Raw genomic sequence first — 17,839 nt, forward strand, 5'->3', positions numbered from 1 at the left:
ATACGTCAAAGAACACTCAGACCTGACGCTGTGATCCATCCTCGGAGACAGTAAATTGATTGGCCTTCATGACAAAGTCATCTGATCCAGTGGAAAACTCATCCTGACAATCATCCGTGCACGCTTTTCCGGGATGATGCCACACTGAGCTAACAGCCCTATAGAATCAGTGGCAGAACAGATGTTGCTTTTTGTGGTTTGCCATTAAAGAAAATTGGCCCTATTTGTCATTGTTCATTTCACTTTTAGTTAACTTCTCATTTAACTGACACTACACAGTCCATATTACCTAAAATTAATAAAAAATTACATAATATAATAATAATAATATAATTTAAAGATTCAATATTTTATGGATGTCAGTGAGAAGAAGAAAAAAATCATGTTCCCAGATTGTTTATTGGTAAAAAATTTTAAGATAGCACCTCGACGGTTCATTTGCAGACTGATACCATCGGGTTTCATTAACTTATAAATGAATGGCAGCAATGTAAGTCAGACACAAGAACAAATATTACACTAAATTCAAGGCCAATCTCAGTAGATTCAAAAATATGACAATGAAACTAATTACTTGGAGAGTGTTTCCTCAAAGCACCACCAAGCAGTGAAAATGAGATTTTAATTCTGAAGTCGTTTTCCATTTTTCATTGCTCCGAACGGAGTTTGGAGTTTTGCGGCACACCTTTCATCTTGTGTTCATGTACTGCCAGGGTAATGTAGCACCACACTACTGTTGGACTGATGCACTGAATGCACCACCAGATGTTGTCTTTGTCATAATGTGTTTTTAATCACCACTCCTGAAGTCTGATGCCAGCAGGCAGCTTCCAACCCGATCTGCATCACTTGTTTCCCTCATCTCTCCTCAATAGCTGAGAAAGCTACGGGCATCAATCACTCTTAACTAGCCACACTGTCATTGAACACTTCCTACATCAACTTCTGGGACCCCATAGCCACTTACTGTATGTGCAACAGGGCCAAAATCTTCTTGTTTTATACACTGCACAAATCATTTATTTTTGTCAAAACATAAAAGAGAGAAAACACAATGCACATTTTCTTATAGTGTTTTTAAGTGATTTGTCAGAATGTCATTTTGAAAACCTCAATCATCTTTTGTTTTACAGTATTCAGCAAATTCAGTGGCTCGAAAGATAAGATGTCTTCGTTGGAACCAAAATCTGTTACCTACAACTGCAAGCCACAGTGGTGGCTTAAAAATTCAGTCAGGGCAAAAACTGGAATGTTTTGGCTAATGGTAAGCATTCATACTGCATGCATGGTTTGCAGTGCTTGCTAATTAATCTAAGCATTTATAAATGCGATTCTTACGGGTCAACTTTTGTAACCCTACACAAAAGTTAAGTCACTTAATGTGACTCGTCTTCAGTCAAGTGTGATTAAGTTAATCCACCTACGTTTTTTGTTTGTTTGTTTGTTTGTTTGTTTGTTTTACATACCTTAAATACATTAAATACCAGCAGGCTGTCCATAATAACTGCATACATCTGAGTGTGTTTGCATGCTCTATATTGCATTTTGCTAAAAGAGTATTGTGAAAATGTCTCTTTTTACATTATTTCCTTTTGTCTTTCATCACTTCAAAGTGATACTATGGTGCTTCAATCACACAGAGCTGAAGGAGTACTAGATTCTTGGAAATATACAATCACGAAGAGAGCTGAAAAAGAAAGGTTCAGGATGCCGATCTGACCACTTCAGCAAGATGCATCATCAGTCAGAAAGCATGTCATTCTTCAAGGCACACTTGGCAAAATAAAGTTCCAACTGTGCTCAGGAGGCTTCAGACAAATGGCTTTGCATGATGCAGAGAAGGAAAAAAGGCAATATATAGATACTAAATGCATAGTGTTACATTGTACACACTCTACAGACTTTAAAACACATCATCCTTTGTAGTATTTGCTAGGTTTTATGACATTTTATTGCTTTGGTGTCAAATTTTAATTTACAGTATTAAAATAATGCACATTTTCAATGACTCCAAGGCCACTGAGGGGGCAAATTTCAGCAACTTCTCAAGTGATCAAGATGCCTCACATGCACAGCATAACTTTACAAACCTGTTACTTTCCACTATGCCAGAAGGTTTCCCTTCTGCTACATGTAAAATGCCATTAATTTGGCTACTATAGAAAGTTAGCTGAATACTACCAAGGATATGCCGCATGACTAACTTGAGACAAGTGCCTCTCTCTGTCTATGGGCAGGTGGTAGGTCCTTTTCAGTGAATAAGAGTCCTTAGGAAACACTTAAAGCCCTAACTGGTGCTCTTTAAAACTTGTCATGTTCAAAGATGGTTCATTTCAGTGTCAAAATCCCCCCCCAACCAACCCTCACCACTGTCTTTTTTCTTTGTTCTCTCATTTCACTATTGGCTTAAAAAGTTGAAACATGATACCTCCAGCACCTTTTGGCACGTCGTCCTCCTCCTCCTTCACCCTCCCTTCTTTCAGCAATATTTCTAATTTCTGTATTTAAAACAGAGCCATGTATTCCTTAATTCCTATAATAACTGTATTACCTGAATAATAAGCAGCCTTTGAGATAAGAGCGAGCTACGAGGAACTCTAGACACAGTAGCTCACTTTCAGTTTTCAATCCTCTATACTGCTTGGCACCAGGCTAATCTCCCCTCTTTTCCTCCCGTCATCTTCCATACTTTCTTCTTTTTCTCTTCTCTTTTTGGTCCTGTGCTCCTCTAATTTTTTGTCCTCCTCTTCCTCCCCTCTCCTGGCCTTCCCTCCTTTCCTCAACCGGCCTCTTCAAAAGGTAAGAGGCCGTCGGCAGGACTTCAGTGGGAGAACCGCAGCGCGATCAGACATGTCAGCACCTCCATCACTCACACACACATCAGCACTTCAAATACACACAGGCAGAGGCACAAACACACGTGCATTTGTCAGCACCTTCACACACGCACACACACACACAAACACACGTATGTCATTAGTGAGGTCCACATGCCTCATATAAAAGCCTGTCCAGCAGGAAGGGGAGCAGGGCACGGGAGAAGGAGGGAGGGGGAAGAGGGAGGAAGAAAGAAGAAAGGAGGGAGGTGAACAGGGAATGGCCAAAGCAATGAGTGAGGGAAGGAAGGAGAGAGGAGACAAAAGAGTGAAAGACATGAGAACGGATGCACAAAGATGCTGAATCTTAACTATACTACTCGCCAGTGGTTGCTTTGGGTGTGGATGAAGCTACAGTGTGCTGGACATGTTTGTGTGCGTCTGTCACGAAATCATGCTGTTACTGGCTCAGCTGCAACTTGTTTTAACACACAAGCTACCTGTCACTGCTTTCTGTTACTGCTCTGGCTTTCTATCCTACATTGTCAACCCTCCTTCAATCTTTTGGTCTGTTTGTCTTCACTTCAGAATTTTCATTTTCCTTTCCCTTCTCTTCTCCTCACTCCCTTCTTTTGTTCACTTCTCCTTTACTTATTTTCTTTAAATTTGTCCAGATAATTTTTTTTCAGCCTTTTTTTTGCTTGCTATGTTTCTTCATTGCTTCCACTAGACTCTATTTTTCATTCTCTGTTCACCCTCTCTGATTTCTTCCATCATGTCTTTCTATCATCTTTTCTCCTTCATGCTCCCATCTTATGCTTCTATGTGTATTTCTATTTTGAACCAAATTCCTGCACCAAAAGCACAATAAATGCTCTAAGGGCTGGACCAAATGAGGAGGAAAAACTATATACAGTACATCATCTGAGGAAGCTGAAGCGAAGTGAAGGGAATTACAAAGAGAAAGAAAGAACAGATGAATTTGGGCAGATAAGAAAAATAGAGAAATATGTGGTACCAGGTAGAGCAGTAAAAAGCAGGGCTACCAGGTACATGTGTGCAGAGAGAAAGGAGTAGCCGAAATGGTCTACAGAGAGAAAGCAATAATATACAGGAAGAGGAGGTGGAAGATCACAAAGACAAAAACTGTATGTAGGACAGTGGAGTGCAGATAACACAAAGACCAGAAAAGGCGAGTGGTTAAGAAAGAAAGTCAGAGACAGTGTGGGAGAGCAGTAAGAGAGAAAGGAGGAAAAAAAAGGCTGAGGAGGGAAGGAGTCTATACTAGGATCAATGGATGGCCTGTCCTCTGCTGCGTCTGCATTTCCTCTGGCTCATACAATAAGGCCCTCTCACTACGCCGAGGCAACTGTGTGTGAGAGTGGCTGTGTGTGTCCATGTTTGTGTATGTGTGCGAGGGAGAGAATGTCATTCAGGAAAAAAAAAATGACCTCTTTGCACTTTGGTCTTTTCTTAACATTAGAGGTCAACGATGTGTAGCCTCTTGCAGGGTCCCATGGCAGTGAATCTAATCTGTACAGGAAGGCCTTTATCTCTGCCAGTGTGAATGTTTATAGGTTTTTATCTGCTGGATGTCAGTATGAAAGAGTTTGTATGTGTGTAAGCCCAGCGATATAGACTGAAGACAGTGCTTCCTTTTGCTTTGCTGGAAAGGCTTCAGCAAAAGGAGGATATGTAAAATGGATCAATGATGGAATCATTATTGTGCGATCAATCAATTACTCAGCTACAGGATGTCAAAAATAGTGAAAAGCCACCATAACAAGTTCCTCAAGTCCAAAGGGACGTCTGCATATTGCTTTAGTCTGACCATCAGTCCAAGATGCAAAGACACTGAATCAACAATTGTGTTAACTGACAAGCCCTTTCAATGCTAATGGACAGAGAGCTAAATGGAAGGAAGATGGTTGAGCTTCAGTAATGACACATCAGCTCCTCTCAGAAATGTTGTGATTAATTCATATGTAGTCAGACTGAAGAATTTTAATACAATCATATAAAAACCACATCATTTTAAAACTTTTTTTTGTAAACAGTGATTGTGGCAGCCTGGGGCGACACAGTTCCAACAGTTAAGAGAAACAATTATAACTTTGGAGTTTGTTGTTCACAGAGTTGTTTGCACTGCAGTGGTCAGGCATTTCTTACTAGTGCTGATACCATTATTTTATAATTAATTAGCAGCTATTTTGATTCAAAATTCATTTTCATCACTTCATTTTTGAAGCCATTTTATCAAGCATCATCCAGTTGCCTTTCTCTTTAGATTTGGATACTTTGGGGTCTTGGAAGTTCTTATGGGGATTTCTCACCATTGTCAACAAAACTCAAAGATCACAAGAGATTCACTGAAAATAAGTAGTAGTGTCAGCACTTTCATTATTATTAAAGATGTATAGGTGGATTTCTGACACTCCGAGGTCACCCTCAGTCAATGCAACTGTTTAAGGTTTTCTGGATTATATATTTGGCGTGTGTTGTTGTTTCAAAGGTAAAAAGACTGAACATTTTGTAATAATTAACTACCAAATTTCCTCTTTTTGCTACCAAACTAATTTTGTCACAATTTAATGCTTGCTGCATTAAAACTGAGCTCAAATTGAAATGCACAGCTCTGCCACTGTTTAACCTCAGTCAGGCCTTCAGCGATTGTATGTGGTTTCAGTTTATTTTTGGAGACAAGTGATTTGGCCACAGACAGGCAGCAGACTACTCACAGGTTCCAAGGGCACAATAACACAAGGCCATGCTTTAGACCTGTGTGTGAAAACAAAAGAGAAAGCAAGCGAGTGATGGGGAGAGACAGTACGTGTGACGAGGCGTGTGCATGTGCGTCCTCCAGCAGCAATGATGCATTAGTGTAACTTGATCCCTCATCTCCCCCGTGAGCGCTAACCTTGAGACAGACAGAGAGATGCAGGTTGCAAAGCCATATTCAGTTATAAAAGAGGCTGCTGGTCTTCATCACTGAATATGTCTAATATTAGAAAACCTAGCCTGCAAAACTGATAGTACTAGGTATCAATTATGTTTGTTGAACCTTAGTGTCATGAGTCAAGACTTTAAAAAAGACTTTAAAAAGTGTTGCTAACAATCAATTAAATTTAATTATAAACCTTACCTAAGGTGTGGTATTATTATTTTTTATACCTATCCTAATAATAACTTTGTTTCAGCACCAATTCCAAAACTGCACATTAGGACCTACAACAATACAAATTATCTTTGACTTCAATCTCCTGCGCTGATGAACACCAGAAAATCATTTACTGAAACTCTACATTGAAGCAAAAAAAAAAAAAAAAAAAAAAAAAAAAATTCCTCATTTTCCCATCACATTACAAACTAGACAAAACATTAGCAGGGCAGGGACATTTCATTACATCTTTAGGCTTCATTGTGAAAAACTGTGTTATGCCTCAGAGTCATTTCTTTCATTAAGAAACCTGGGTCATTATTGGCCCAAGTATAACGAAACTTGCAATTGAAATTCTTCATCTTGAATACATTTAATAGTAATGGCGTATTATTCCCCATCTTATTCCCCTACATTAAATAATACTATTCCCAGAGCCCATTAAGAAGCTTAATCATCAGGGGCTGAAATACACTGTGGAGAGATAATTACAGTTGATGATATTCGTAGATAATTCACAGATGATCACATGATTCCGTCTTTCTTTCTTTCACTTAGTTTTACTTTCTGCCGCTATCAGGCTCACACCTCACTGCTCTCTGTCTTAGTTAAATATTTTAAAGTAGTGGGAAGCTAACACTTGAAAAAAGTATGAGAAGAAGAAAGGCAAAAAGATAAAAAGAGGTAAAACTGGAATTTAAAAAAAAGACAAAAGGTATAAAAATAGACGGGAAGCAGAACAATAAATCATTTACAGACATACGCAGGGTAAGGTCATCAGGGTTTAAATATTCATTACGGGTATCAAGTCAAAGCTTTCAGATCTTATGGGATACAGATTTCATTCTCTTATTATTTGATGTTCATGTTCACTGAATTATACATCAAAATGAGTGTTATAAATAAATTCAGTTGTGTTTATTTGCTGTTCCTATAAGGACAGGCTCTTGAGTGGCCCTAGCACTGCCACATTGAAATCACACTAGTGTCACCCAAATTGTGAGGGTGCATAGAGTTGGAACACCGTGAGGTGCACTCGGGAACAAAACAAGACGAGCAGATACATTCATGCTGTGTTAAATGTTGTACAAGAGAGAGAGAGACAGGAAAACTAAAGAAGTGCAGGTTGACATTTACATCTAGGGCATTTAGTCAGCACAATGCACAGTGATTGACTACATGGCACTATAACTGGAAAATTGACATTTTGATGGACACATTTTCATTTTGAAGCTCAAACTTGTGATGTTTCAGTTAATGGATGGTTTCTCTCTTTGATTAACATTTATTGTGAAAGAGTTCAGGCTCTCATTTGCAGAGACGAGCAAGCAGAAGGTTACTGTCCTGCTCAAAGACACATCAGTATGTTTCAGCGGCACTGGTTGCTTGTGAAATCAAATACATTTTGTTTTAGAATAACTGAAATGGTTATGGCTAATTTTAGAAAAGCTGCTGGACATTGTAAAAGAAACTAAAAATTTTAATGGTTCAACACTGATAGTGAACCCTCATTTCTCTACCATGCACACCTGCTTACTATTTGCGACAGCTATGCACTTTGCAATAAGTCCTCCAAATTATACGACCCCAAAATACAAGTATAATTATGGAACCAATCTGATTTCATTTGTTTAGGCACACAAACAACTTGAGTAGATTTAGTTTCATGGGCTCAGCTCTATACACTTTTGACACCTACCTTTTCACTTTTCCTTGTCGCAATCAGTACAGTCACTAGAGGTCTGCTCAGTATAATACATTATTGTTGTTACTAACTAAATATCTACACCTATTGGCCTTAAACTTGATAACTAGTCATTTTGTAACACTGTTGTAGATATTACTTTGAATTGTATAGCACACCCAATATATCAGCATCCTCTATAGGGACCAAAGTGTTAGATTCACTTTGTCTGACATTACATTATAATGTTAGTAATGTGTTCTGCATTTATTTGATGTAGCCATGCACTGGGCCCTATCCTTACCTCTGCTTTTATTTTTCACAGTTTTCATCAATGTAATTCATTTCCCCCCTCTTCTTCCTGACCCTTCTAACTGTTCATTTATCACTGGACACATCTACTCTCCCATCCCATCTCCATCCCCATTTATCTCTCTTTCCTGTTACTTTTCCACTGCCCATACTTCTCTCCACCCACTTTTCTTTTGTTCCTTTCTCTCTTCCTTGTTTCTGTCTCTCTCTCTTCACCCTCTCCCTCTCTTCTCCCTCTTCACTCTCTGCTGGGTGTCCTGTTCCCTCTCTCTCTGGGAGTAGCAGACCTCCTGACGGCTTAGTATTGATCCTCCCATCTTTCTCTCTTGCTATCTCTCTCTCTCTCTCTCTCATTCTCTTTCTTTCTCTCTTACACAAACACAGGCACACACACATGCATTAGAGTGACAAGATAAAAGGGTTTGTATGCCCCAAGGCAAAGCCAGCTAAACATGAGACCAGAGGCTCTCCGCTTCTAGTATATGTATCAAGAACAGAAACATTTAACCAACCCAAGGCTGCGAACACGCTTCACTGTCCCTGACTGGAACTATCCAAAAATTACCAGTAGATTTATTTACAACAAGCATTTTTATGTGCAAGTCAAGCCTGACATGAAATCATTTGAATCTTGTAGAATCTCCACGGTCAAAACATTCTTCAGCTGTTGCCTCAGAAAGCTAAAGGCAACAACCGTGCTCTAGTCTCTGTGAAGGAAAATTTCCGGATAATAATGCTATTTATAATCTTTGCCTTGGGGGGTGGGGGGGATATTTGACTCTAACTGGGAGAAGTCCCCTGTTTTTCTATAAAAGACTGTTCAAGCAAAACTGTCTGGAGATTGTGTTTAGGGGCCAGTCTGTTATACATATGTAAACAAACCGAATGAGGAAAATGGAAAGATAACGCTTTGTTTGAGCAGCATTGATCCCCATTATATTCGCAAAGAGTGTTGCTCTTAAGGCTTAAGTTGCAAACACACACTTGACTTCGTCCTCATGTAAATGCTATCAGAATTATCATAATGGAGTGAGAATCAAAGTTTTCATCAAAGTCAATTAATATACATTTCACAAGGCCAAGCCAACATAATACAGAGTCACAAGAGGTTCAGGAAGTGTATACAAACTCATGTTCGCCATCTACAGGCAAAGATATGTAAAAGCTGCAACAATTTATGCAAAGCTACAACTACTATTATTTTATATATTATAATTTACTTTCTTCCTTATTGACAGTTGCTGTTTTTGCTTTTTTGTGGTTTGACATTTTTACAACACAAAAAGTTCATGTTATCATTACTTTTATTAGTGCCAGGTTGAGGTCCTTGAGGTTACTTTAGAGAGGAGAGTTGTCCTAACCAGATTTTATACGTCTAAAGCTGAGTAAAGAGATGCATGCAGGGGCCCAAAAAAGAACAATCCATGGAAAATAGTAATGTAGGTAAATTAAACTGCATCGTTCCATATTCCATCAGTTATCCAGGGCCAGGTCAGAGCCAGACATTCCTGATAAATGTGTGAACTAAAAACTGTGCATCTCTGACTCATAGCCTGGGTCTCTGTTGCAACAATTAAACGCAAATTGTTGCCTCCGCTTGATACACAGAAGTAAATATTTTATTTTCCACATGTTCTCTATTCTTTAGTTTGAAGCATTACCAATCTTCCCTTTCCCATCTTTCTGGCTAAAGTGGCGTGTATGCTGATATATGCACGATTTTTCAGAAATTCAAATTTCAGTTTTACTTTGCTGCCAGACTTTGAGTAGAGCTGCACTGAGCAGAATTAATAAAAGCAAATAGATCAATTAAAATCTATATGCTGTATGTAACCAAAACAAATTATGTGGTCATGTTACAGGGCAAATTGCAGGTGTGATTTTTTTTTTTCCACCTGGCATGCTCAGAATTTAGAATATGATGTTTTTGTCCACAGCATCTTGCAGAAGAGTAACATACATTAACATACATTTCAGATAGCAATAGAACCCGTAAGAAGGCGATGTTAGTACCATACCCTATCCCAAAGGTAACAAGAGGTTGTCAGGAATCGATGCCTGGCATGAAAAACGATGTGACTTTCAGCTGCTGTGGCCACATCAATCACGCTATTACCATTAGCTCATCTCTTGACACCAACTTGGACGTCTCCCTCCTACCCCTCCCATTCTTTCACCACTCCTATGTCACCGTTCCCCCTCTCCTCCTCCACCTCTCTCGATCCGTTCCACTCTCTCTCTCTGCCAGCTCAGCGGATGCCCCTTGTCACAGCTCCTATTTCAGCCTTCTGAAGTTTCCTAATTGATCGCAATTAGAGCCACAACAGGGCAGGTGGGTGGGGGGGGCTGGACAAATGGAGAAAGTGTGTATGCATGTGAGTGTGTGTGCGGTTGTGTGTGTGTGTGTGTGTGTGTGCATGGATGACAGAGAGATGGAAAAGGAGGAAAAAAAAGAACAGCGAGAGATTAAAATCAACAAGCCTGTTTTGAGAGTGGTTATATCAGCAACTAGACTACATTTGACCACAGACTGCTCGGGTAATAACAAGACAGGGGGAGTGGCCGAGAGACAGACAATGGGTGGGTGACACAGAGATATGGTGAGTCACGGAAAGATGGAAAAACAAAACAGACTACTGATGAAAGAAAGTTAAGTGACACCGAATGAAAGATATTAAAATGGGGCATAGGAGTTTGACATAAAAAAAAAAGTCAAGTGTCTCTTTAGAATGACACTCTTTATTTGAAGCAGTATGGGAAGGGCCAGGAACCCCTAATACTAGTTTCATTTACACAGTGAAAATAACAGATCATGATTTTACGTTGAAGCCTATTCGATGAAGCCGTTCGCGGGTGAACACAGGTTTTGCATTTTCTATTCATACAGGCGCAATGGTACCAAACCTGGCAACCCAATATGAAAACAGGACTTTAGATCACTGGCCACAAACATTATACCTAATTGATATAACGATGTAGGTATGAAGCTTCATCCAAATATAGATAAAAATATAAGCTCGTCTAAGACTGTTTGTAGAATGGGAGTTTTCAAGGTAATAAAAAAAAAAGCTTGATTAGGGCTTTCCACCTTGGTGTGGTGTGGAACAAGATCTTTTAGAAAAACACATGCATTAACCAGGGTAGAAAGGTACACAGTGAGAAAAACAGATAGGGATAAGTTGGGATAAAATCAGAAGAGGCACACAGTGATTTTATTAAGAAATGTAGCAGCCAAGAGTGAAAGAGATGGAGACAGAAGGATTTGTAATAGAGAGATAGAGAGAGAATGACAAAAAGGAAGAATAACAATGGGGCCAAAGCTTCTTCCATCCTCCTTGCAAACATCCCTGATCCCCTTTTTTCTCTCATTTAAATTCCTCTCCATTGTCATTGCAATCCAGGCCTAACCCCCCACTGCCGGGCAAATACGCATACAAACACACATTAACACTCATGGACATTAGAGCACACATGCACTGACCTCCAGCAGCAACCAGGGCCGTCCCAGGGAGTCGGGCTTTGCTAATCCCTATCAATGGGCGCACACACACAAAATGTTTGCTAGAAAGATAGGCTCAAGTTTCTCTTGACTGCAGATGTCAATGTGACCCTAACCATGCTAATGTGAGTGTAGAATAGCAAGCAGCGTGTCACCAGGCTTCCAGTGTCTTGTCAGCAACACAAGACCGGACAAGCTCGTGCAGTGCAACTCAACATGTATAGTTGATAGTTGGGCTAGCTTTAATTCTAGTCCTTTCACTAACATTCCCGGGTCAACGCTGTTTAAGATCACAGTTCCCCTGCTTGTCAGCAATGGTATCTTAGAGAGAAAAGATACTGTTCTGTGCCGTTAGCCTGCTCTGTCTTCAGAGCTGTCTAATGGCAGCAACAGGGGCAAGACATGACTGGGTTGATACAACTCCCTGGCTTATCACTTCTTTGTCAGCATTTCTAGGTCACAGAGAAGGCAACCAGTGCTGATTTTAATATTGCCTTGGCAATGTGCGTAGGACACATCTGGACTGCCAACAAAACCTGGGATCATGCAAGACAGCAAGAGAGAGAATAAAGCAACACTGGTGTTGTAGGAAAACCGGTATGGTTACAGTATGGAAATTACACGTAAGCCATATACTGTACGCAACTAAATTGCATCAGCAAATACTTTTAATTTGGATTCATTGTGTCTGGCATTGCTTTCTTATTTAAATGAATGAAGCAGCGGCAGTCACTGGGAGCTAGTTGGGTCGGATGGTAGAGCTACACTAGAAACCACAATTCACATCTGTGGTTAGTTTAGGCAACAAAAGCACTTTGGTCAGGGTTAAGGAAAACTCATGGTTTTGGTCAGATGTAAATAAACAGGTTGTGTCTGAAGTCACTGTGCAGTTTTTTCCTATATTCAATCAGACCACAATATTTTCCCAAGCTTAACATAGTGCTGAGAATGCCAAAACATAACCATTGTCTTTGAACCTTTTAAGTGTTCAGTATCCGTTGTATAATTAGAACTTTAAAAATATATAAATTAACAAAATAACCTCATTTTCATAGCAAATGTAATCTGGTCCCAAAGCCAGTTTAGTAGTGTATAAACATAATTTCTAAGAGGTGGGTGTGTGCACATATTTTTTAAGAGAGAAGAGAAAAACAGCACAGCTAGAGAGACATCATGCAAATATAAAATGACAGAAAAATGGGCAAAAAAATGGTCAAACACACAAAAACAGTCAGTTTGCTGTAATTTTGCACAATTACACATGCACTGGGACAGGATACACTTAGAACAAATCAATGTCAGTCTGATCTAAAATAACCAAGTGTCTGCATATGTGTGTACTGTGAAAGACACAGACAGCAAAAGTGCAAGAGACACTGACGGTGACTGTGAGGCAAAAAGGCGACCCAGAGGGATCAAAACACACTCTCACATTACTTACGACCCCACACACACACACCGTCAGGAGATGTATGCGCTTGTACTAGTGTAGATGACATGGTGGTGTCTACAAAGCAGTTTGCCGACCTGCCTATGAGAGCATTACCAGTCATCAGAAACTGAGGAAAGAAAAGTTCCCATCTACATGGATCGTCAGGGGTTAAATCTGTGTACTCATTTCAGTTAGGTACTGACTTCTGCCATCCTGTAAGAGTGGAGTAGGCTGCATAAGGTGACAGATTGGTTTTACTGGTTTATTAAAAACTCTGTAGTGTGGCTAAGTTATAAATACCAAATGTATTCAGTGGAAAAATGTCAAAAATCTCAGCTCCTTTTTAAGTAAAGTTTTCAAGTTGTTAGCTGTCTCACCACCTCTAAAGAAGTTTTATATAGAATGAATTCTTCAGCAGTGGTTGTGGGAAATATGGTTCCAGTGGTGCCAGTTATACTGTCCCCTTCACCAAAGGATTAATGCTCAGATAAATACCACGAGTCTGATCATGAGGGCCGGAAATCACACAGTATCTCAATGTGATACAGTGAGAATAATTTGCAGAGTGCAGGATACATAGTATACTGCATAGCTAAAAAAAGCTGCCATTAGGATTAAATGAATAAAACCTCAATATAAATTGACTATTCTCTCCAATTCAAAAGAAACTTTTATTTCTTCATCACTTTTACATTTCCACATTACAACACAGTTCCATTTATGTCTGGACATATGGTTTGTACGAGAGGCCATAAAACCATATAATCATGAGAGTCCTGGGGGTGGAGGAAAACGTGACTTTTCACTTTCACCAGACCAACTACTATATCATTTTGAAAAATATTACTTTGCATACCAAACCAATAAAATACTGTGCTTAGAGCGAAATAAAAATTTTGCCCTCATTTATTTTGCTACACAGTTATATAAATAAAAGGCAACAGGAATAACAAATTTATAACAGATGTAAGAATAATGGATGATGTATCATGACTGGAGTAATATGACTTTAGAAATAATTAATCTCCAATCCCATTAACAGTCTCACCTGCAACAGCCGCTCTCCTGAGTGTCTGTCCCCTGAGCCTTCCTTCTTTCCATTCCATTTAATATGTCTTGTGTTTCTGAATCTCAGCTCTTGTTTATTGTGATTATGCAACATGACACATGCAGTGCTGCAAGCCTAACGTCCCAGTGGGCAGAATAAATTCTTGAACTCGAACTCAATTATATTTACGGCAAAAACAGAATCACAGAGTAATTACATTGCATTACACCTGGCTGTCAGCAGTAGCCTAAAGCTTGTGCAGGTTTGTGTCCTCAGTTCAAATCCCAGGACCAGCATGGAGAAAATCTGGCTGGGGAAAGCAAATGAGTAATGCTCTCCCTGCCCTCATCGACTGCAGTCAAGTTTCCCTTAAGCAAGGTTCTTAACCCCCAGATCTCTGCTTCAGCTGCTGAGTGAGCAACAATTTGCATTTTCTAATTCTGTATGCAAATATTATCTGTCATTCATGTATAAAAATAAATGTGTCAGGTTCAGAGGAGTCTCTTCTTCTTAATTTTAAATGAGTGGCATTAAACTTCAGCTTCAGGTCTCTGTGAGTGAATAAAAGTGTGTACACATACTATTAATGTTCAAAGCACTGCGGCAGCCCTGGACTTCCATGTATGTAACCTTATAGCTCTGAGCTGTCAGTATGGATGCATGGCAGTGGCCTGCATGGAATCTGGAGATCTGTCTACTTATGTGTTCACTCCGTCTGCCTATTTCACGTACATGTGTGTGTCCGTGCATGTCTGTGTGACTGTAGGACAGTGTGTGATGTCTGCATGCCCACATTTCTGAGGTTTCTGAATCTGACCGTCGGCGTGTGTGTGTCGCTCGCATTTCGGGACAGAGGAACTTTATCCGCCTCCATGGAGTTCTTTCAACGCCCGCCGCCACCACACACACACACACACACACGCACACACGCACACACACACACCTCTTGACACACATCCTACTGCTGACACACACATGTCACCACGGCAAGCAGATACAGCCTCAGACATGCTACTAACCAAGGAGACCACCATACAAGCAGGCCAGAGGTTCTCAACAGTGGGGTCAGGACAGCTGCTGGGATTGCTTGTTGAATCGTAACACGTGAATTTTACAACAATACTCTTGGAATCACAACAATTGATTCAAGGGGCCAAAGTTTTATGCTCTTATACGCCATATGTTATCACATATGCTAAACAGGTTCACAGTACCTCTGGGATTTTTCACACATGTGCCTCTCATTGCTGATCTCATACAGAGGGATTAGTACTGAAACTATCATCTTCAAAGTGGTGTGAGGGAAATTTCATGGGCTAGTAGAACAAATTTACAAGGCGATGCAGATTCACTGGTGATATGGTTGAGCAGGATAATAAACACTCAGAGCAACATTTTTGTCTATTTGTAAGGAAAATGAAATGAGTTTCACAGACCTCTGGCTTGTGAAACTTACTCAGCACAAATAAGAAAAGCACTACATAAAGTCTAAATTCAACCAGAAAAAAGAAAAGTGGAAAAAGAATGACTTGCAGTGCTCTTGAGGTACTGCAAAGACATTGATAGTATATATACACGAAAATAAAAAGGAACTTACCTTCAACAGGATAAGATGTCAACACGGTCCTTGTCTTCACCCTGTCAAAAACAACCTAGAGTTAGTCACTACCATCACACAAAATGTGAAGTAAAGGATTTGAGTTTAGAATATCTGAGCTAAGAAAGGATACAGCCAATACAGTCAATGAAAAAAAGGGATTTCGGATTGCCAAGTTGTCTATTCCTACGCTTTTTAGACATCTGGCATATTGGTCATAACCCTTAAAGAATGCATCTATGTTGATATTAAGGAAAGTGTTGTGTTCTCCCCTTTGTCTTTCAACATGGTAGAAACATCATTCAGTAATTAGACATAAATTTGAATGAGTATGGTTGAAAGTTAAAATATACCCAGCTAAAAAGCTCAGAAACCCCTCAAGGGATCATATAAAATAATATGTATTAGTAAATAAATAATAGATTTTGTTGGCTTCAAATGGAAATAGCAAGTTACTGCAAGAAGAGTTTGCACATATTATATTAGTTGCATTTTGAAGCAAGGAATGACATGAATGGGTCACAGGAGTTTAGTTCTCCTAAAGTTCTCTCCTTATACAGGTTCTTAATTACTGCCCATCAAACCAGCAATGTTTCTTGAATAAACTGCTTCAGTCTGCTCTCTTTAATCCCTCTTTTTTTAATTCTTTAATCAGGCAGTATGTGAACACTTAAGATCTATATGTATTCACCCTAAAGGCAGTTCTGTGCACTCACTTTCTCCTATTCTTTCCATCTGGCTTCCATTCTCCCCACCTGCCCATCAATCTGCAGCCAGGGACAGGTGAGCCTATTACACGCTTTTCACACTGTCTGCTAGTCACACACACACATATACACACACACAAAACCACACTAGCTCTGCTTCATGGTAACTTAGGCTGCCACGCACATCAGCCAAATCTGTTGCACTGTAAAACGGCTGTTACCACAACCACGTCACGCTCCTGATGAAGTGGTCTAGTGTCGAATATAAACCATACTAAAAACCCATTACTGGAGAATAGAGGAATATAATGCAGAACAGGTACAACAGAATACAACAGTCCTAAATAAGTAAGTAATTAAGTCAACTTAATACCAAAGTAGAATTACATCTTAACTGAGAAGTTGCATTTTAATCACTCTTACTAATTAGCTATCTTGAGGCTTTATTTCACCATAGCTCAAAATATTAGGAATGAAAGGCAGCAACTGAACCAGTACCAGTCAGTGTGCACTCAAATCGAATTTACTGCAAATAACATATTTGTTCTATACAGCATTACCTCAAAGTGACAGTAATACAACTGTAGGGGATTTAGAGGGTTGCTGATCAATACCCGTGTCAACATTTAATTTTAGAGGCACCTAGACCTCAGTCACTCTCTAAGTATAGTCTTTCATGGAACACCCACAGTCACCACCACCACCACCTTTACAAGCCAGTGTTGTTCCACTGGCTGAGACTCTTATTACTGCTGTAACATTACAGTTCGTACAACAAAAACATAAATACACATACTTGTGTATGTGGTTCAAGGTAAAACACACCAGTTTTCAATGCTTAAATGGTGACAAAATCTATCTGCTTAACTGTCTATTTTGATATCATCTTGGTAACTTCACAATAAGAGTTTGTCTTATAAAAAAAAAAAAAACAGAACAGATTGATGATACAAAATTCATTTGGTAGCAAACCAGTTTGCTGGAACTCCACAACTGACACCCAAGGATAAAACAATTATGTTCCCTGGACTTAAAAGTAGTGATCAGAGCACAAGGAGTCCACTTATCCAAACAAATTAACTACAGCAAGAGCATTAAGGCCATAAAAGGTATAAACAGTGCTTACAGATTAGAAAAAAAACACCTGCCATTCCCTTGTCATGTAAATCCTCCTGTAATCACAACAATCAATTCCTTTGTAATCCTGATTTGGCCACGATTCACTTGTGCACTCTGCAACCTGGAAAATAAGTTCATTGCATGGGTTGAATACATTTTTCAGCTCTATTTTTGCCTTCTCTTTTCAGTTTAGGTTCAATAATAATATATATATATATTTTTTTTTTTTCAGATATGTCTCCTTACATTTTATACCACAGTTGAACCTGACCGCAGTGTCACAGTTAGAGGACATTTTGCTTGTTTTCTATTTTGTTGCTGTTTTTACATAGCATCCAGGCAGCCCATCTCAGTTTCTCTAGAGGCATCACTGGCTGAAAGGCTATTTATTTATTTCAAGAAACTCTGCCTTCCTGCCTGGTTGAAGCAGAGAGAGAGAGGGAGAAAACTTCAAGGTGCAGAGAATTT

At 39.4% G+C, this 17,839-nt stretch overlaps 1 protein-coding gene across 2 annotated transcripts in view; it reads right to left on the reverse strand.

The window, feature by feature from the left end:
- Positions 1-17,839, reverse strand: part of cntfr (ciliary neurotrophic factor receptor) — a 204,246-nt gene that overhangs the window by 154,796 nt on the left and 31,611 nt on the right. For both annotated transcript variants that reach the window (XM_026298385.1, XM_026298387.1), the window contains exon 2: positions 15,546-15,586. The gene's annotated coding sequence lies outside the window, so the exon portion shown is untranslated. The remainder of the gene's footprint in view (positions 1-15,545; positions 15,587-17,839) is intronic.

Source organism: Mastacembelus armatus, chromosome 12 (assembly GCF_900324485.2).
Source record: "Mastacembelus armatus chromosome 12, fMasArm1.2, whole genome shotgun sequence".
Taxonomy (NCBI): Eukaryota; Metazoa; Chordata; class Actinopteri; order Synbranchiformes; family Mastacembelidae; genus Mastacembelus; species Mastacembelus armatus.